Genomic DNA, 22,524 nt, shown 5'->3' on the forward strand with positions numbered 1-22,524 from the left:
GGTGATTAATGGAGCATGTTTTTGGTTCCCATTAAGAGGTAAGCCCTTGAGAGTCTAGGCTTAGTGGGTTAGCGTTTATATGAATGGTAACATTGGCCTGTGATTGGAGTTGTCAGCAGACATACAAGTGTTTTTTTAAGCACAGTGCCGTGCAGTTAGATTTCTTGTTGACTCTGGCTTAAACATTCTGAAATGTTGGTGTTTGGTCACTTTGTTGTAGGGTGATGAGAAGTGAACACAGACGCATTTATAGGATGGTTTCAGAAGTTTTGACATTAAGTCAGAAATGCTGTTTTGTTCATGATTCATGGTGTGTCACGTTTGAAGAGGTAAACAGACTAACAGGCCGATTCATGGAATTAATGTGCACCGAAAAAACGGCGCACGCGTGCGAAAATGTGCGATTTGCAGTGAAATAGCGAAAATCGATGTGAAAGTGCGATTATCGCACAGAAAACATCGCACATAAATTCATGGAAGTCCGTGCACGCGCAAAATGTGGGATGTGTGCTGAAAAAGTGCGCAGCGCACGCTGGCGCACGCTGGCGCACAGGTCATGGAACACCGTGCGATAAGGACACAGCGAATTCGCACATAGCGCGGCGCACATAACAAAAGTAGGCGTAACACGGGGCGTCACACGCAGAATGGGGAACAACTCGTGAAAATGTGGGCGTCACGGGGGAAGTACAGGAGGCAAGTGCGCAGAACGCCCACACGCTCGCCTACAACACATATTCATTGAATCGAATAGGGAAAAACAGTGCACGGCCAAAGACGTGCACAGGCCCATACATGTCCGCCACACGAAAGCAGGCGGTAGCGTCCCTGAGCAGGAAAAAAATGTGCGCCAAAGTCCTACACGCGTGAGAAGGCCGACACGCGATCGGGCCTGGGGGAGCGTGTGCGTGTATTTCAGAGGTGCGCGAGAAGTCTCACATGCGATCGGGCCTGGGGGAGCGTGTGCGTGTATTCCAGAGGTGCGCGAGAAGTTCCACACGCGATTGGCCTGGGCGCGTGTATTTCAGAGGTGCACGAGAAGTTCCACACGCGATTAGCCTGGGCGCGTGTATTTCAGAGGTGCGCGAGAAGTTCCACACGCGATTGGCCTGGGCGCGTGTATTTCAGAGGTGCGCGAGAAGTTCCACACGCGATTGGCCTGTGCACGTGTATTTCAGGGGTGCACGAGAAGTTCCACACGCGATCGGGCCTGAGGGAGCGTGTGCGTGTATTTCAGAGGTGCACGAGAAGGTCCACACGCGATTGGCCTGGGCGCGTGTATTTCAGAGGTGCGCTAGAAGTTCCACACGCGATTGGCCTGGGCGCGTGTATCTCAGAGGTGCGTGAGAAGTTCCACACGCGATTGGCCTGTGCGTGTGTATTTCAGGGGTGCGCAAGAAGTTCCACACGCGATAGGGCCTGGGGGAGCATGTGCGAGTATTTCAGAGGTGCGCAAGAAGATCCACACGCGATTAGCCTGTGCGCGTGTATTTCAGAGGTGCGCGAGAAGTTCCACACGCGATTACCTGGGCGCGTGTATTTCAGAGGTGCGCAAGAAGTTCCACACGCGATTGGCCTGGGCGCGTGTATTTCAGAGGTGCGCGAGAAGTTCCACACGCGATTGGCCTGGGCGCGTGTATTTCAGAGGTGCGCGAGAAGTTCCACGCGTGATTGGCCTGGGTGCGTGTATTTCAGGGGTGCGCGAGAAGTTTCTTACACGCGATTGGCCTGGGCGCGTGTATTTCAGGGGCTTGCGGGTGTTTTCACACGCGATCGGGCCTGGGGGAGCGGGGTACGTGTATTTCAGAGGCTTGCGGGTGTTTTTACACGCGATCGGGCCTGGGGGAGCGGGGTACGTGTATTTCAGGGGTTCGCGGGTTGTTTTACACGCGATCGGGCCTGGGAGAGCAGGGTACCACTCACCGTCTGCCTTGTGTGTAGAAGAACGCGTAGCCAACACCCACACGCTGTGAAGTAATAGCGTGTGAACCCCAACGCCTGCAAGACACACGCACCGCACCCCACGAAAAGCAACGCCCGTGCGCGATACGTCACAGACACGCATACGCGCTAAGGGCCTTTGGTCCAATGGAATTGCGTATGCATGCTGACGCGCTTACGCGCTAAGGGCCTTTCCTCGATTCACACGCTGACGTGCAGAATTTTCACGTGCCAAATCACTCCGTATCAAGCTGGCCACGCGTAAGCACACGGAAGACCACGCTCCTGCCCAGAAGGCCGAACTACTGCCCCCCAGAGCTCCGAGCACGCTCCCACCTGCCATCTGCTGCTGCCTGACTGCCTGCTGCCCACGTGCCCTGCCATTTGCTGCCTGCACATCAGCCAGGGGTGCTGTTGCTGTGACCACCCCTGCTGGAACCGAAGACTCCCGACTGGGATTCCATCGCTCCACAGCCCAGCCTCAGGATCCAGTTGCCCACCCACTCCTGCCTCTGGGGTTGTCATGTCGGGCACTGCAACATCTGGCACCACTGACAACCCCCGGCCAGAGAGGCAGAGGGGCACCAGCTTCAGTGCCACCGAAGTTGGTGTACTGGTGGAGCAAGTCCTGGGGCAGTATGATGCCCTCTTCGGAAGTTCCCGCGCCGACAAGGAAGGACGGACTCGGATCTGGACTGACATCGTGACTGCCATCAACGCGGAGGGGGTGGCAGTCCGCGACTTCCAACATGTCAAGAAGCGCTGGGAGGACTTCAGGTCCAGGACCCTGAACAAGGCCCGGCGCCTCTTGAAGGCAGCGGATGTCAAGGGGCGCCGGGGCCACTTGTCAGAAGAACAGATGAGGGTCCTGGAACGCATATCCCCAGCGCTCCACGTCCAGGTCCTTGAGAGGCAGACCCGTCTGGAGTCGAGCGGTAAGTGTACATGCATCATGATTGAAAGCTGTGCGTGTGGTGATGTTTCAGTAGTGTGCAGGTTGCACATCTGTTTGTATGGGGTCGAGTATGGGTGGGGGTGTACAGGGCCGTGGGGCTAACACATGCGAGGGCTGTAATGTGTGAGACATGGATGGTGCTTGTGTGTGTAGGCTTGCATGCCAGATGCAGTTGTGTGGGCACACATGTTTGGATGAATGTGTATGTAAGCAGACATGTCCGTGATGTCACGCATGTATGTTGTTTTCAGCTGCATGTATCAGCACTGTGTACATGTGCATTTGTGTGTATTTGACAAGGGTGCAACAGTGATGCAACATGGATGCATGTGACAGCGGGATGTGGAAGCCTGATTGGCAGATGTGACATGGATGCCCATCTGTACACTGCGACACTTGGCAGAGGTGTACACATGCATGCAAGTGTGGTGGTGTGTGTACATGTGTGGTGCACTTCCTGTGTTGCATGTGATGTCTGGCTCAGCTTTGCCTGCTCATGCTGTTGTATGGGTATGGATGGTGCTGGCAGTTGCGATATGGCTGTGGTATGGCTCATGTGTGCGAGTTGAAATGACATGTGTGTTGGGGATTGTGATGGCATGTCTGAGGTTTGCCAATGCCACTCATGTAAAACTGTCATGTGTGTATGTGTCCATTGTACAGTGCCCTGATGCCTGTGTTTTATTTCTCCCTGTCTGCAGCGTCAACTGATGAAGAGGGCGGAGAAGGTGCTGTGGAGCACAGCGGCAGGGATCCCACCGCCAGCCGGAGACGCAAGGCCCGGCTCCCCTCCCATGTTGTCATCTCGTCGGGGAGTGAGGAGTCCGGTACCGCGTCCCAGGCCGCAGCTGCCGGGGGGAGGTCCAAGAGGCGGAGGTTGGAGTTGGACTCCTCGGCAGCAGAAGGGGCAGCTGGGACCCCACAGGGCCCAACGGGGGAAGATGGCACGGAGTCATCCAGGTTGGTGGGGGGTTTGGTGGAGGAGGAGGCCGTGCAAGCAACAGAGACGGGGTCTGGAGGTGGGGATCCCACTGGTGCTAGTGGTGCAGTGCAGGACCAGGGACAGGAGGCAGCACAGGCCGCCTCGGAGGTGCCTGTGTGCAATCCTGTCCCTGATCCTGTCCCTGCATCATCTTGCACCAGCAGGGATGCCTACATCCAGACCCGTTTTCAGGCAGGGGATGAGCAAACGACAACTGGCCTTCCTCTGCCTGCGGACATGGCTATCCGGGTCCGGGTTGAGCCTGTCCTGACTGGTGTGGCGTTGCGTCAATGGGCCATGCGAGGTGACCTGCAGTCTTTTCATGAGGAGAGTGCACGTCATCTCGAATGGCTAGTTGACCACGTCAGCCTGCTGGGACAGGTCACCCAGGCCGGATTCCTCCGTTTGATGGGGCTTGCTACGACCCCCTCCTCAACTGAACCCCCTACGCGCCAGTCGTCCTCCGTGCCATCTTCCCACCCATCAGTCACCTGGGTGCCCTGTGGAGCTGCCTCTGACGGTGCGGCCAGGCTGGTGGAGGAGGCATCACTGCCACAGTCGGGAGTCGGACGTCCAGCAGGGGTGGCCACATCAACGACTGCACCCCAGCCGGCGGAGGATGTGCAGGCAGCAGGAGGCAGTGCATGGGCAGAGGCACAGCAGCAGCAGCAACGTGGTGGGAGCCATAAAGGCTCAGGGCCTTCAACATCGGAGGGGCAGGCATCGGCCGGAGGGCAGGAGGACCCAGGACAGAGAGTGTCTTCCATGTGGCAGCGGTTGGGCCACGCCATATATGCGGAGCGGCAGCGGGCGGAAGAGGCACGGCTCACAATGGTCAGGGCGGAGAACTCCATGCGGAGGGCCCTGAGGCGGGCCGAGTGCCTCGAGGCAAACCACAGGGGGTTGGAGGTGGACTTCCTTTAATACATATTTTTTTATCGAACTTCAATGTGTAGTATCATCTCATTGGTTTCATGCATATCATGATATGGGTTTTGAGATTCACTGACACCCATTGGGTGTATGTGAGGGACATGCGTTTGTTTCGAAACTTGCAATTGGTGTTCTGTCATGTAATTGCCATTTCTGAGTGGGTGGATGAGTGGGTGGATGCAATACTCGGGTGGGTATTTTGCATTTGGAGGCTGACCATAGGGACCAGGGATCTAGATTGTGATGACATGTTGGCTGGGGAACATGAGTTGGGGCCTGCTGGCAGGTGCCCCACAGTGCTGGGGGCCTGCTGGCAGGTGCCCCACAGTGCTGGGGGGTGGGGGTGGTGGGGACATGAGTGGGGGCCTGCTGGCAGGTGCCCCGCAATGCTGGGGGTGGGGGTGGTGGGGAACATGAGTTGGACATGGGTGGGGGCCTGCTGGCAGGTGCCCCACAGTGCTGGGGGGTGGGGGTGGTGGGGACATGAGTTGGACATGGGTGGGGGCCTGCTGGCAGGTGCCCCACAGTGCTGGGGGGTGGGGGTGGTGGGGACATGAGTTGGACATGGGTGGGGGCCTGCTGGCAGGTGCCCCACAGTGCTGGGGGGTGGGGGTGGTGGGGAACATGAGTTGGACATGGGTGGGGGCTTGCTGGCAGGTGCCCCACAGTGCTGGGGGGTGGGGGTGGTGGGGACATGAGTGGGACATGAGTGGGGGCCTGCTGGCAGGTGCCCCGCAATGCTGGGGGTGGGGGTGCAAGGGGACATGAGTTGGGATCATTAGTGCAAGGAGACATGTGCCTTTGCTGGGGGGGCATGCCTATGTTGGGTGTGCTGCCTGCGGGACATGACCAGGGATGCAGGGTAGTCTCCTGTGGTGTGGGCTGCCTGCAGGGGCCGTGGACGGTGTTCAGGGAACACCTGGGAGGACCCACACTGCCAAATCACATGTAGGACTCCCCGGCACCCCTGAAATACACGTACCCTGCTGAAATTGCATGTGAAACTTCCTGCGCACCCCTCAAATACCCGCACGCAGCCCAATCGCGTGTGAAACTTTTTGCGCACCTCTGAAATACACGCGCCCAGGCCAATCGCGTGTGGAACTTCTTGCGCACCCCTGAAATACACGCGCCCAGGCCAATCGCGTGTGGAACTTCTCGCGCACCCCTGAAATACACGTGCCCAGGCCAATCGCGTGTGAAACTTCTCGCGGACCTCTGAAATACCCGCACGCAGCCCAATCGCGTGTGAAACTTCACGCGCACCCCTGAAATACACGCGCCCAGGCCAATCGCGTGTGGAACTTCTTGCGCACCCCTGAAATACACGCGCCCAGGCCAATCGCGTGTGGAACTTCTCGCGCACCCCTGAAATACACGTGCCCAGGCCAATCGCGTGTGGAACTTCTCGCGCACCCCTGAAATACATGCGACCAGGCCAATCGCGTGTGAAACTTCCCGCGCCCCCCTGAAATACACGTGCCCAGGGCAATCGCGTGTGGAACTTCTCACGCACCTCTGAAATACATGCGCCCAGGCCAATCGCGTGTGGAACTTCTCGCGCACCTCTGAAATACACGCACACGCTCCCCCAGGCCAATCGCGTGTGGAACTTCTCGCGCACCTCTGAAATACACGCGCACAGGGCAATTGCGTGTGGAACTTCTCACGCACCTCTGAAATACCCGCACGCAGCCCAATCGCGTGTGAAACTTCTCGCGCACCCCTGAAATGCGCCCAGGCCAATCGCGTGTGGAACTTCTTGCGCACCCCTGAAATACATGCGCCCAGGCCATGCGCGTGCAGAACTTCTCGCGCACCCCTGAAATACACGCGCCCAGCCAATCGCGTGTGGAACTTCTCGCGCATCCCTGAAATATACGCGCCCCAACCAATCGCGTGTGGAACTTCTCGCACACCCCTGAAATACACGCGCCGAGGGCAATCGCGTGTGGAACGTCTCGCGTACCTCTGAAATACCCGCACGCAGCCCAATAACGTGTGAAACTTCTCGTGCACCCCTGAAATACACGCGCCCAGGCCAATCGCGTGTGGAACTTCTCGCGCACCCCTGAAATACACGTGCCCAGGCCAATCGCGTGTGGAACTTCTCGCGCACCCCTGAAATACACGCGCCCAGGCCAATCGCGTGTGGAACTTCTCGCGCACCCCTGAAATACACGCGCCCAGGCCAATCGCGTGTGAAACTTCCCACGCACCCCTGAAATACACGCGCCCAGGGCAATCACGTGTGGAACTTCTCGCGCACCCGTGAAATGCACGCGCCCAGGCCAATCGCGTGTGGAACTTCTCGCGCACCTCTGAAATACATGGACACGCTCCCCCAGGCCAATCGCGTGTGGAGCTTCTCGCGCACCTCTGAAGTACCCGAACGCACCCCAATTGCGTGTGAAACTTCTTGTGCACCCCTGAAATACACGCGCCCAGGCCAATCGCGTGTGGAACTTCTCGCGCACCCCTGAAATACACGCGCCCAGGCCAATCGCGTGTGGAACTTCTCGCACACCCCTGAAATACACGCGCCCAGGCCAATCGCGTGTGGAACTTCTCGCGCACCCCTGAAATACACGCGCCCAGGCCAATCGCGTGTGAAACTTCCCGCACACCCCTGAAATACACGCGCCCAGGGCAATCGCGTGTGGAACTTCTCGCGCACCCGTGGAATACACGCGCCCAGGCCAATCGCGTGTGGAACTTCTCGCACACCTCTGAAATACACGCACACGCTCCCCCAGGCCAATCGCGTGTGGAACTTCTCACGCACCTCTGAAATACACGCGCCCAGGGCAATCGCGTGTGGAACTTCTCGCGCACCTCTGAAATACCCACACTCAGCCCAATCGCGTGTGAAACTTCTCGCACACCCCTGAAATACACGTGCCCAGGCCAATCGCGTGTGGAACTTCTTGCGCACCCCTGAAATACACGCGCCCAGGCCAATCGCGTGTGGAACTTCTCGCGCACCTCTGAAATACACGCACACGCTCCCCCTGGCCAATCGCGTGTGGAACTTCTCGCGCACCTCTGAAATACACGCACCCAGGGCAATCGCATCTGGAACTTCTCGCGCACCTCTGAAATACCCGCACACAGCCCAATAGCGTGTGAAACTTCTCGCGCAGCCGTGAAATACACGCGCCCAGGCCAATCGCGTGTGGAACTTCTCGCACACCCTGAAATACACGCGCCCAGGCCAAGTGCGTGTGAAACTTCCCACGCACCCCGGAAAAACACGCGCCCGGGGCAATCGCGTGTGGTACTTCTCGCGCACCCCTGAAATACACGCAAACGCTCCCCTAGGCCAATCGCGTGTGGAACTTCTCGCGCACCTCTGAAATACCTGCACGCAGCCCAATCGCATGTGAAACTTCTCGTGCACCCCTGAAATACACGCGCCCAGGCCAATCGCGTGTGGAACTTCTCGCGTACCCCTGAAATACACACACCCAGGCCAATCGCGTGTGGAACTTCTCGCGCACCCCTGAAATACACGCGCCCAGGCCAATCGCGTGTGGAACTTCTCGCGCACCCCTGAAATACACGCGCCCAGGCCAATCGCCTGTGGAACTTCTCGCGCACCTCTGAAATACACGCGCCCAGGCCAATCGCGTGGGGAACTTCTCGCACACCCCTGAAATACACGTGCCCAGGCCAATCGCGTGTGGAACTTCTCGCGCACCCCTGAAATACACGCACCCAGGCCAATCGCGTGTGAAACTTCCGCGCACCCCTGAAATACACGCGCCCAGGCCAATCGCGTGTGGAACTTCTCGCGCACCCCAGAAATACACGCGCCCAGGCCAATCGCATGTGAGACTTCCCGCGCACCCCTGAAATACACGCGCCCAGGCCAATCGAGTGTGGAACTTCTCACGCACCGCTGAAATACACGCACCCAGGCCATTCGCGTGTAGAACTTCTCGCACACCCCTGAAATACACGCACACGCTCCCCCAGGCCCGATTGCATGTGAATCTTCTCGCGCACACGTGTTCCCGACACCCGTAATACGCGTTCCCCTCTTTGCGTTTGCTGTTTGCCAGTCCAGTGAACTGGTACAGTGTTGGCGCAGCCCTTTGCGATGGTTTTGCGATCTTGATGGCTTTTCCTTGCGCGAGGGCGTTCTTGGGGGCGTAACTGCTGCTGCTGCAGGGTCGCTGCGCCACTCTGCACCACGTCTGCTTTTGGAGGCGAGAATCCATGAATACGCTGTGCGCGGAAATTGATTTTATCGCACGCGGCTGGCGCAGACATTCGCACGGGCATGCTGTGCGCCAGCCGCCTGCAACACTTTTGTGAGGAATTACATGAATCGGCCTGTAAGTATTAAGAAACACTATGGTGTATAAGTGCAATCGTTAGGTGTTTGAACTTAAATGGCTTAGTATATATATTCATGGAAAATTATGTGTTTTGTACAATGTACACATCTCAGACCCAGTAAAGGGGGCTTGTGAAGAAACTATAATATTTTTCTAAGAAGGATGTTTGGAAGACGTGCTCCCCGTTGAATGGAACAGTGTAACGCTATCATTCAGCAATACTTTTTTACTGATTAATGCATACTTAGATGCTTTATTAATGAGGGCAGTTCTTGTTAATAATTGATGTATGGATTAATTGCTGGGTGATATTTGGTTTAGGTGACTTAATGAGTGTTTTTTTTTTATAGCGTGCAAAAAAAGATAACCATCTCTCAGGATACAAGGTGTCAGAAACAGAATATAAGCAGGAACAGGAATTCCCCTGATGAATGTCTGACCTAAATGGTCCTCTGACAGAAACATGTTGGGTTTTGTGTAAATACAACAAACAGACCGATGTGATTTTAATTGTTTGCATTGTTGTTTGTTAAGTCAAATGTTCAATGATGTCTTTTGTGAATATACAGTGTTGATTGTAATATGTTCGTATTCAAACGGAGCAGAGGGTTTAATTTAAAAAAAACAAAAAGGTTTTTGTAAAAAAACTGTATTAAATTTTCTAGTGTGTTCTGAATGAAATAAAATATAAATTTATATTTGTCTATACTGATTAGCTGCACTAGTGTTGTTTGTGAAGAAAAGCAGTGTGCCACTGTAAAAAAGGATATTGCGTTCTGATTTCCTTGATTGATAATATTCTAAATTGTCTTTCCCTGGACAGTGGAGTTAGTTAAGTCTTGCAATAGACTATTTTTAGGGAACCACTCGTAACCTGTATTGCACTTGTATCTACAATAGGATAGCTCACAGGGTGACTTGATGTTCAGTACTGTGACACCAGACCCTCAAGAGGAACCAAGGTTTCATGTGACGATGGGAGTCAAATCCTTTTAATTTTTAGTTGACACTGGTGCTACTCATTTGTGTATACAAGAGAGAAAATACCCAATGTCGGGAAATGCCATGAATGCTCAGGTATTCTCTGGAGCTACAAGCCTAGTTCCTTTTACTGATGAATTAACAGTCTCCATAAGAGAATGCAATATTTCTGTTATATTATTGCCTTCACGTCAGACACCAGTTAATATTCTGGGATGAGACTTAATGACAAAACTTAATATGAAAATGTATTTTACTGATGAAGGTATAGTGTGCTCCACTCATGGAATACACTAACTCAATGTGGGTACATTTATATTGGCATTTACAGGGCAAGCGGCTCTGCAAGATGTGCCAATAGAACCAGAAGTTTTCCTTTATAGTGTGAACATTCTTCTAACGTGGCTACCTGGTTTAGTGGGGAAAACTATGAGGATACCTGATGAACTTCTGTTTCAATAAAGCTGAAACCAGGAGCAATATTACCTTGAGTGAGCCAATACCCAAGGTCTCAAGATGCAGATGAGGACATTTTTGTAACTATTGCAGCATTGATGAAGCCAGGTATTTTGGTACCGTCAGAGTCATCAAGTAATACAGCGGTGTTAGAAATTAAAGGGAGGGTTGTGGAGATTCATACAAGACATGAGACCGATTAACCAGATAGTAGAGGCAGAGTTTCCTTTAGTTCAAAAACCTGTCAATGATACTATGTTGTATCCCAGTAGAAGCACAATATTTTACAGTGATTGATTTGAAAAATGTGTTTTTCTCAATTCCGTTACACAAAGACTCACAAGACTTAACTTCCTTTATGTTTTCCTTTATGTTTTGCCAAATCCAACTGAAATATACTAAGCTGGCCAGGGGAACTGTGAGTACCCATCAATCTTTAACAGAGTCCTGCCAAAGGACCGTGGCAATATTAATTTGAAAAGCACTGTGATACAGTACGTTGATGACATTCTGATTTGTAGCATGACAGAAGATGAGTGTAGACAAGACTTTATTCAATGAATGACTATCCTTGCAGACAAGGGATACAATGTAAACAAGGAGAAGTTGCAGTTTTGTCAAGAAGAAGTGTTGTACATCAGTCAATTGATCTCACAAGAGGGTAAAAAGGTGACACCTGAAAGGGCTGAAGCGATCATGAAAACTGTCAAACCGCAAACGATAAAGCATTCTTTGGTTTGTGCAATTATGTAAGAGCATAGGTATTTGACTACAGCTAATACACAAGACCCCGTTTGCAGGCTTTGAAGAAAGCATATGTGAATAAGGAAAAAATAGAATGGACTGGGAAAGGAGAGGAAGGATTTGAAAAGTTAAAATAACTATTTGTTCAACTCCTGTTTTAGGAATTCCCAACTATGCTGAACAATTCTTTTTATTTTCACATACTGATGGACATTTATGACAGCAGTGCTAACACAGAGAACTACATTAGGGTAGAAACCTCTGCCATATTACAGTGGGATTCTAGACCCAGTTATGAAGGGGCATTTTCTATGTGAACAGTCATTGGCAGCAGCCGCTTTCACAATAGAGGAGTCTGCAAGTATTGTAATGGTTTGTCCTATGACTCTTTTTGTAGAGCATGCTTTGTTTGCCATTTTGGAGAAACCCAAGGGTACATTAACATGTCAGAGGGCTTCTGTGTACAAAGTTATTATATGTACTCCAGCAATTAGAATTGTCAGGTTTAAGGTGGTGAACCCTGCCACATTTGTATCGGAACCAGTGGCAGAGGGTGAGCATGTGCATGATTGCGTGAACTACAAGGAATTCTATGAAAGCGTACCACGTGTTAAAGGAAATGCACTGCCAGGAAGGGATGTTCTCTTCATTGATGCTTCTTCAAAAATTGACCAGAAAAGTGGGGTAAGGCATTCCGGTGAAGCTGTAGTGAGGCATATAGCAAACGGTGAATTTGAGATTGTAGCAAGTGCAAGACTATATTCTCACTTTTCAGCACAAGCAGCAGAATTATTAGCGCTATTGCAGTGCTTAAAAAACATGAAGGACAGGAATTGACGATATACAGTGACTCAGCCTTTGTGACGTCGACTGTACACGCAGGGCTAGCGAATTGGAAAAGTAGAGGCTACCTCCGAGCGGACGGCACTTCAGTGCAACATGCATCCTTATTGGATAGACTTATTAAGGCACTGCACCTCCTATTAGCCATAGCAGTCGTTAAATGCGCAGCACACACTGAGCAAGCTGACTTTATTTCGAGCACAATGTCCAAGATGCAGAAGAGAAAAGAGTCATGTAGCACCAGATATTTCAAGTTTGATGCTCCAAATGTTAAAGAAAAGGTGGATAAAATTATGGTGGTGATTGAAGGGTTTAACCATTTGTCATGAGCTCAGTTAATGGAAATTCAAGGCAGTTGACCACAAGAAGAGCAAGAATTGTGGAAGCAGAGTGGCTGTTCGTTATCCCCCACAGAAGCATTTTTGCGGCAGGACAGTAACGGAAAGCCGGTGAAGCCAGAAGCATTATGAAAGGTAGCGCTTGAACAGCTGCACTACCCAGCATATGTAACTAGGGAGAGTCTCATTGCAGCTATTGCAGAAGACTGGTTTGTACCAAACTTGTTAGAGCATGTTGCATTTTATGTTGTATATTGCATCATTTGTCAAATGTTTACTGCTGGGCATACACTGCAAACAATTAGAGGAGTGATTCCTTGATCAAATGGTCGATTTCAGCATTAATAGATTGATTATGTTGATATGCTGCAAGTATGTAGTGGATATTGGTATCTGATAGTGGTGGTGTGTCCCTCCTCTAGGTGGATCGAAGCAGGCCCTTGTACATACCCTGACACCACTTGTGCATTGACCTTTCTAGTATGTGAAGTCCTTCCAAGATGGGGAGTGTGTGAAGTGCTGAGATCTGATAATGGTACACATTTTGTTAATGAAGTATTTGAAGAAATAGAATTGTTATTGAATATTAAACACTAGTTTTCTTCTACTTATCACCTGCAAGCAAAAGGGATATGTGAGAGACTCAATGGAAATCTAAAGGAGAGAGTCGCTAAGAGTAAAGTGATACTGATGAAGGGATTGCTATATTGCCTACCCTTAGCTTTATATGCCCTAAGGAATCTGCCTTGTTTGGACCATCACCTCACACCACACAAACTAGTGAAATGGAGACACAAGAGAATGCCTTTGACTCCTCCATTGAGGAGCAGAAGTGATGCCCATAGCTCTGCAAAACTGTTAAGAAATTAATTAAATTAATATTTGACATGTATGACCGCCAGTATCTCTGTAATTTCAGATCAACGCAATCGCAAGGGGGGTCGGTCTCAGAACACAGATGAAAACCATTCAGCAGCTGGAATTTCTGAACTTCTACCAGCACCAAAGTTGTTTGTTGGTGACATTGTGCTGACCCAGAATTTCACTAGAAAGTGGCACGAGCCTAGGGCTGTGGCCCATTCATTGTGGAAAACTTCACTCCTTCTGCAGTAAAGGTTCAAGGCAGAAGAGCCTGGATTTATTTCAACAAAGTTAAAATGTACTGAGGAGAGGCTGACCCACGACCAACGATCGAACCAGAAGCAAGACAAGAAGAAGAATTTCGATCGATGAGCAGGAAGAAGGATGATACACCAACACATTGACTGAAAGGTGCAGATGTGCACTTGAATGCGGCTCCCCTAAACACTCATAGATATTTAGGCAGGCATGCAAATCTATGTCTTGAGCCACAGAGTTTTTTTGAAACAGAACTTTAGAAAGTTGTTGACATACTGTGGATATGATTAAGCGGCAGGACCTAATAAGAAATTAGAAGCATGACCAGTATGCTGATTATTTTCATACAACGCAATTGTTTGGTTGAATACATGGTTCGGACAAATGATGATGCCCATAGGATCCTACTTGCTGTTTTCGTATATATATACTTCGAGCTTATCCTGTTATTGTTGGGTGTAGCGTCAGCATACCTATTTTTCTGCATGATCCTAAAAATGGACCCTGTGATAAGGAGACTGCTTACAGAAATAATTGAACAGATTCTGTAGTTACCTGATTTACCTGAATTGCCTGATTTAAAACGTTTTTTTCCTTCCTTAAAAGTAGTATACAGGCATGATGAGGAAACTTGAAAATAGCACGATTTCAGAGAATGAGCATACTCAAGAAATACTGGAGTGGCACAAATGGTGTAGATTAATATTCTGGTGTGTAATGTATGCATGTACCATTTATAATTTTGTTTTTTTCTTTTTCTTCTGGTTCGCACCTTTTACTTTATTGGTTCAGGAATAGTGGAAACTCATTTGGTTCTCCGTACTCTAGGAACTCTTGCAGGCTTGGCAATTTTAGACAAGCCTAGTTCCCGAGTGCGTTCTGTCCAAAGCCGAGCTGCTTTAAAGTTGTTTCCATGGGCTGCAACCATTATGATGGGAAGACGCAAGAGAAATACAGAGGAAGGTGAAAATGGGATTAACACATATTTAGACAGTACAGCTCATCTGGGTAATAGCATGTGGTATCAACACATGAAAAAGGTGGGTGAAAGGACATCTAAGGAGGGTTGCAAAGTCTGTTCTCTCCTACCTTATATCATGGGTACTGCTCAAACTTTTATTTTTTTTCAGAAAAGTATCAGAGTATGATGCCGGATGTCTCATTCACCTTGCTGCATGCATGACCCGCGGACATGTCCAAGGACATTGGGCCACCCTGCTATAGAGATCGAAATGGCCATTCCCATTCCAAGATGATTATATCAAGACTACACAGATGGAAAAGGAGCCTGCTTGGAAGAGCAAGATGTGCACACACAATAGCGAAGGACAGGATGAACTTGTCATAGCAGAAATGACGAGAATCGACTCTCCATGAATTGACCTGGATGCCTGGATGCTGGGATTGAACGCAGATATTATTCTATGGACAAGTAAGGACTGAAAAGGATGGGAAGGAGGCTTGATGTCCTGTGCAGCTCATCTTTTAAAGAAGGAATATGTACGAGAAGTACAAAAGATGAATGACGAATGTCTAAAGTCATGGGCCGAGCATGCCAATCTGCTGACATGGCTAGGAGATGAATCAGGACCAGTGTTTGTAATCGCACTGACGAATGCAACATTGTGTTTCCAGCAAAAAGGGAGAAGACATTTGGGAGATAACATAGGTTGCAAGACTATAGTTGATGTTTGGGAGCAGGAACAGAAAGTCCTGATGGATCGATATTGAGCATGATGACCTAGAGTCTACATGAAGTTGCCCAAGGATTGGGGAGGAACATGTTCCTTAGTGCTTGTCCATGCTCCAGCTTTGGTGATTCCGAAAAGTGACCTGAATATTGGCGAATTTCCAAAGACAGATGCCCATTTGAGGAGAAGGAGATCACTAGAGTTCCTCAATGGAACAAGAAGAGACCATTTTTTTTCAGCAAAATCGATCAATGCTATTCCGTATGAGCACAGGCTGTTCAGCAAGACTGCCTCGATATTCACAACTATCTTTATGCCTGGGATCCATACGATGGGCAAGCTAAATGGCTACAGATTACCCGATGGGAGTTCCTGCAGACAATCAACGCCACTGCGATCAAGGAGGAATTGAGAGCCATAAGACTGATGACTCTCCAGAACAGATATGTCCTTGATATGATCACAGCAATGGATGGAGGTGTTTGCGCCAAAATCGGGCCATCATGTTGCACGTTCATACTTTCTCATGAGGACGAGAATGGGACCTTGATAGAAGCCATAACGCTGCTGACGAAGTTACATAACAAGATAGACGATTGAGTGATAGTTTATTTGTATAGTGCCTATACACAATGTGTTTCAAAGCGATTCAAGGCAAGGGAGGGAGCAGAGGAAAATACAATTACATTCTTGCAAGGCCTTGAAACATTAAGAATATGAAATTATCTATCATACTAGGCCTGGCGACATTTCAGATAGTACAAGAGCTATGACAAAGATAAGAAAGGTTTGAGGGGATGTAGGAGATGAGTACAGACAAGAGACTATCCTACTAGGCCTGATGATATTTCTGGTAGAGCCGGAGATTGACAAGAGGTGCGGGGGGAGGAGGGAGGAGGAGAGGAACAAAACAAGAGACTATCGTACTCAGCCTGGCGACATTTCAGATAGTGCTGGAAGGGAGGGTGAGGAACAAAGAGGGAAGGGGAGGAGAACAAAACAAGCTACTATTGTACTAGGTCAGATGACATTTTGGATAGAGTAAGTACAAAGATATTTTAAGGGGAGGGGAGAGGTGAAAAGAAATGGAGAGGAAGAGAAGTACAGAGAGACGGTGAGTGTGGTGAAAGAGAAGGAGAGTCAAGCAGGGGGTGCGGGGGAGTGAAGTACAACAGGTAGGCAAACAGACATCACAAGCAAACAGAAGGGGAGCGAGGAAGCTAAGTATAGCAGGCAGGCAAAACAGACATCACAAGCATATAGAAAAGGGGGAGCGAGGTACAGCAGGCAGTCAAAATAGACATCACAAGCATCCAGAAACAGGGAATCGAGGTACAGCAGGCAGGCAAAACAGACATCACAAGCATATAGAAAGGGGGGAGCGAGTTACAGCAGGCAGTCAAAACAGACATCACAAGTATAAAGCAGGGGAGCTGTGCAAATGGCACAGCAAGTTTGCATATACGTCTAGATTTGAAACTAAGCTAGTACATAAAAAACAGCCAGATTTGAGACTAAGCTTGTACCTAGAAAACAGCCATATTTGAAACTAAGCTAGAACATAACAAACAATCACATTTGAAACTAGGATAGTAAATAACAAACAACCAGATTTGAAATAGCAACCAGAGTAAGATGCTAGCAGTGGGTGAAAAAAAAGGAATGCAATCAGGAATGTAAACCAAGGGGACAAGCAGAGAAGGAAACTGAAAGTCAGAAGAGGGTAGAAGCGTGTCCAGAAATGAGGGAACTCACCTATAGTTGTGGAGGTGTGGATGTTATGGAAGTCCAGATTGCTTAGAAAAGTGAGGTAGCAGCATTCAAATGCAGAGGTGACAATAAATTACCTCAGCAGTGTTCTGGCATTATGGGCCTTAGTTGCTGGTGCCGGCTTCCGCCTCCTGGTGATTAGACAGAAGATATTGCAGATGACAGCTTGTTCAGACTATCTTCTCACGGGTTCCACAATGGATGGAAAATATCCTCAGGCTCTTAGGAGCCATACTCATGATGGTGATGTTTGGAATCTGTGTAATCAGGATGATAATTACACAATGCAAGAAGACAACAAAGATAGCAGTAGGAATGAAGGTCATGATCGACATTGAATCAGGTTTCCAGTCCAAGGACTTGACGGATGTAGAAATCAGAGACTACATTGATCCAGTACCTTAGCACCAGAGGGAACAAAGTTCCTGCATCTAAGAAACCACAAGAAGTATGTGGGACGAAATATTTACTGCAATCCCAAATGGCCGATGCAGCCATATTACCTGGAGTGTTGATGAACACGTAAAATCAGCAGGACCTCTGAAAGGAGTAGTGAACGTTTGGACTCAGAAGAAGCACGCTTTCATGAAAGATGTCGAGATGTGGAAGCTGATAAAAGAGTGGTCGATGAATCGACCAGAGGGGGGAGTATAGAAGAACAGCCGAATGCCTCGGCAGGAAGTCCCGCCCCTATTCTGCCTATAAGTTGTAAACCGGAAATTGCAACATGTGCAAGCCAGTAATCGTACCTACACCACCAAGAATCTTTGAGAAAAGGTATCCATTGAGAAGACACTATGATAAGTATCACCAGAAGACTGATGGTCTCCTAAAAGGAGTGCCTGAAGAAGTGTGACGATGTGAAAAGGAGAAGCTGGTGACGTCATGAAGAATGAGAATGACGCACTGAGAAGGATGAGCAGAGAAGAGAATACATAGGTGATACAGAATCTAATGGCGAAGTAAAGAATTGAGAAGACTATCATGTGCCGAGTGTGAAGAACACTGAAGAAAATGCAAGCTGTTCAATAACTAAGCATTTATAGAGATGGCTATACGTAGTATATAGACTGCAGGCGGTGCCACCATCATATATGTATATAGAGTTCTGGACATTCGATTACATATTTTAGTAAGAAAGTCTCCTTGAGGGAAGATGGATTTGAAGCTATTTGTGTCACAGCGAAGAATAGACTTGAACTCAAATCAAGATCAGAGGGAGGCTGTCAGGCTTGATGTCAAAGACTGGAAACAGCCAAGAATTGGTTATCAGCATGTGAAAAAAAGGAACACGTGAGAAGCCAAAGAATCCCTTGTTAAAGTTGTAAAGATATAACACCATGGGTGGCAAGTTTCTTCATTAAAGATGAATAAATGCTATAACATGAGCAGATTCACGGCTTATGATCATGTGAACTCTTGATGAAAATAGATGAAGAGCATGGTGCACCGGACTGAAGATAGCAAGTGCTCACACTCCCATATATTCCCAGAAATGAGAAGCTACTGCAAGGCCAAGTTCAAAGACAATGTGAATGGCAGACAGCATGAGTGATGAGAGATGGCAGGCTAATTGGGTGGGAAGATAATGGCAAGTGCACCCACCAGCACCTGGGGTACCAGCTTATGTGCTGCTAAAGCATTGAATGTTCCAGAAGGGTACACGCATTCCTACCAATTATAGATGGCTGTATAACGAAGAACCTTATAGTTTAAGAGCCAATGAGGTGTTGTGATTTTAATTATTTTTGAAGATGGCTTGCACGAAGGGAGGGCATGAGTGGCCCATCTGACCATAGAGACCCATACTTACATGTTCCCCTTGAGCTAACCACTATCCCATGTAGGTTTTCTTAATTTTCCACGTAGTATGACGCCACGAAAGACGAGTTTTTGTTATAAAGGTGTGTTTTTGTAAGAATCGCTGAGATCATGCCTTGCGACGTCCGCTGATGTCCGCTGTACTCCCTGTTTTAGATAATTGTTAATAGGACAGTGTTATTTGCCAACCTCTTGAGTCAGTCTTTTTGCGTAGTTTGAGAAGTTATTATCTGTCCCATCCATAGTACGACATGTTACCTTGAGTAAAAGGGCCTAAAGGTTCATAATGAATTATAAACATTTCCAAATATAACAGCCATACTTTATGTAAAAACAATCATCACTTACGTTTTTAAGTTCAGGTGTTTTTTTATGTGTGTGTGTGTGTTGATCTTTAGCCCTTCAGTAACTAACGTATTAAGCACATTAAACAGATAGATAGATAGATAGATAGATAGATAGATAGATAGATAGATAGATAGATAGATAGATAGATAGATAGATAGAGATATAATGGATAGATGGATGATTAGTTGGGCAGGCACCCAAAGACAGATAGACAGTGGATACATGGATGATTAGCTGGACAGGCACCCAAAGATAGATAGATAGATAGATAGATAGATAGATAGATAGATAGATAGATAGATAGATAGATAGATAGATAGATAGATAGATAGATAGACACACAGTGGATATATGGATGAATAGCTGGGCAGACACCCAGAGACAGACAGATAGACAGACAGATAGATAAATAGATTGATAGATTTATAGATAGATAGATAGATAGATAGATAGATAGATAGATAGATAGATAGATTAGCTGAACACACACCCAAACACAGATAGATAGGTAGGCAGATAGATAGATAATATATAGATTTATGGTTAGCTGTACGGACACTCACAGACCAATAGATAGGTAGATTAGCAGGACAGACACCCAAAAAAAGACAGATAGATAGATAGAGAGAGAGAGAGAGGGAGAGAGAGCGAGAGAGAAGAGATAGAGATAGAGAGAGAGAGAAAAAGAGAGAGAGAGAGAGAGAGAGAGAGAGAGAGAGAGAGAGAGAGAGAGAGAGAATTAGCTGGACAGACACCCAAACACAGATAAATAGGTTGGTAGATAGATATATAGATAGATAGGTAGATAGATAGAGAGACAGAGAGATAGATAGATAGATAGATAGATAGATAGATAGATAGATAGATAGATAGATAGATAGATAGATAGATTAGCTGGACATATACCCAAACACAGATAGATAGGTAGGCAGATAGATAGACAATATATAGATTCATGGTTAGCTGTACGGACACTCAAAGACCAATAGATAGGTAGATTAGCAGGACAGAAACCCAAAACAGACAGACAGATAGATGATAGAGAGAGACAGAGAGAGAGCATAGAGAGAGAGAGAGAGAGAGAGAGAGAGAGAGAGATAAATAAATAGGCAGATAGGCAGATAGGTAGAGAGGGAGAGAGAGAGAGAGAAAGAGAGAGAGAGAGAGAGAGATGGATTATGGACAGACACCCAAAGACAGACATAGAACGATAGAGAATATTAATACAGCAGATTGATAGATGACACACAGACAGACAGATAGACAGATAGATAGAAAATGGATAGGATGATTAGCTGGACAGACACTGAAAGACAGATGGATAAATAGATAGGTAGATAGACAGTTAGATAGATAGATAGATAGATAGATAGATAGATAGATAGATAGATAGATAGATAGGCAGATAGCTAGATAGACACAGATAGTGGATAGATAGATGGATGGATGGATGATTAGCTGGACAGACACCCAACGACAGAGAAATAGATAGATAGATAGATAGATAGATAGATAGATAGATAGATAGATAGATAGATAGATAGGCAGATAGGTAGAGAGGGAGAGGATGGATTATGGACAGACACCCAAAGACAGAGATATAGAGAGATAGAGAATATTAATACAACAGATTGATAGATGACCCACAGACAGATAGACAGATAGATAGACAATGGATAGGATGATTAGCTGGACATACGCACATATTTACACTCAGCCTCTCAATGATCTTCATTCACAAAACAGTCCTTATACTAGATAATGTGTCCGTATGATGTCATACTGTGCGGCAATAGTGAAAAACCTATCGAGGGTCGGGATTGGTTAAGGGAAACAGCTAAGTATACATTTCTATAGGAGCTAGGATTGTTATTGGCTGACCTTTATCAAATGGGCAACTTATGCCTACCTCCAAAAAACATGTAATTTCAGAAACATTGGTTTTCAAACTATACAGTCCTTCATTATATGGACTGATATAATTGGTTGGCACCCTTGTGCCAGGTCTGAAACATTTGGTTCATCTAGTAGCATGTATGCCCAGACTCAGATGCAGGAAGATAGGACATGAAAATACCTCACCACCAAATTAGCCCAGGATCTCTCATCGCCCATGACTTATGCCATGAAATCATCTTTGTACTTGGCCTCACAGAGTATCCTTGTCTTTGAGAATGCATGGGAGTGAGGGCACTCACTATCGTGCCTGGAACTTCAAGTCCAAGCTCTATTGCCATTTTTGGATCACGTGACAGGAGACCACAATTTGGTCAGTTTTGCAGCTTTTCAATGCTCTAAATGAATTAAAGATTGGCATTCTTTGTGGTCTAGCTTACACCTTAATGTGAGGAGGTTTATCCTCTGCATACTCATTCTTCTTCAGAATAGAAAGATGACCTTGCTTCTTGAATCTTGACACCAGGCCAGGCAGCCTTTCCATGCAGCTTCATGAGCCTATTATTATTCTTGCTGCGAAACCGTTTTCCGTTCAAGCTCCATGGTTCTAGCCTACTAAATTCATGATACCAATGTCCAGTTCCTATACAATGGCGGATCCGTATGTTTTCTATTCACTACACATAGTTATCTTCTATGGTGACTTAATCTACCTTGCGTTACAGCCTCTGCACATTTATTGAACAGTTGTTTACTGCAGAACTTTGTGCATGTGTAATCTTTTTCTTTTATACTTAAGAGTTCACTTGATCCTTTACCTCACCACTATCCTTCTAGGATTCATGCATCATCTCCAGCCAGTGCCTCGAGATGTCATGCATACTTGTTATGACATCATCAGTTCACCCGTCCAGCTTCTCCTTATACTCCAACAGGGGTTTTCACCTGTAAGTTATCATCACGTCGAGGGTACATTTGATAGGGTTGTCTCAATGGTTATCTTCTTTCAAACACTTCCTGCAGTATTGGTATTATGGCAGGTCTTAGGCATGGCACAATCTCATGTCTCCAATGCACGGGAGGTAGGGTGCAGGATCATCTGCAGAAGTACACAGTCGCTCCTTTACTTTCCCTCCTCTGGTCGAGTTCTCAACCACCTCCTCAATTCTCTCAGTGTCCTTGTATTTTCTCTTGAAGAAATGTGTCTTTGGTGTCCATATCTGTGTCACCCCCCCTCAGTGTGCCCGCTGTTTTTATGTGTTCATCCACACATTCAGGTCATGGAATTACATTGTCCATTTTGGGGACCAGAAGACCCATCGTCCCCTGTATTTCTTGTGATCCTTTGGATACCAGTTATTTG

The sequence above is a fragment of the Ambystoma mexicanum genome, chromosome 10 (genome assembly GCF_040938575.1).
Source record: "Ambystoma mexicanum isolate Mex_15411 chromosome 10, UKY_AmexF1_1, whole genome shotgun sequence".
Lineage (NCBI taxonomy): Eukaryota > Metazoa > Chordata > Amphibia > Caudata > Ambystomatidae > Ambystoma > Ambystoma mexicanum.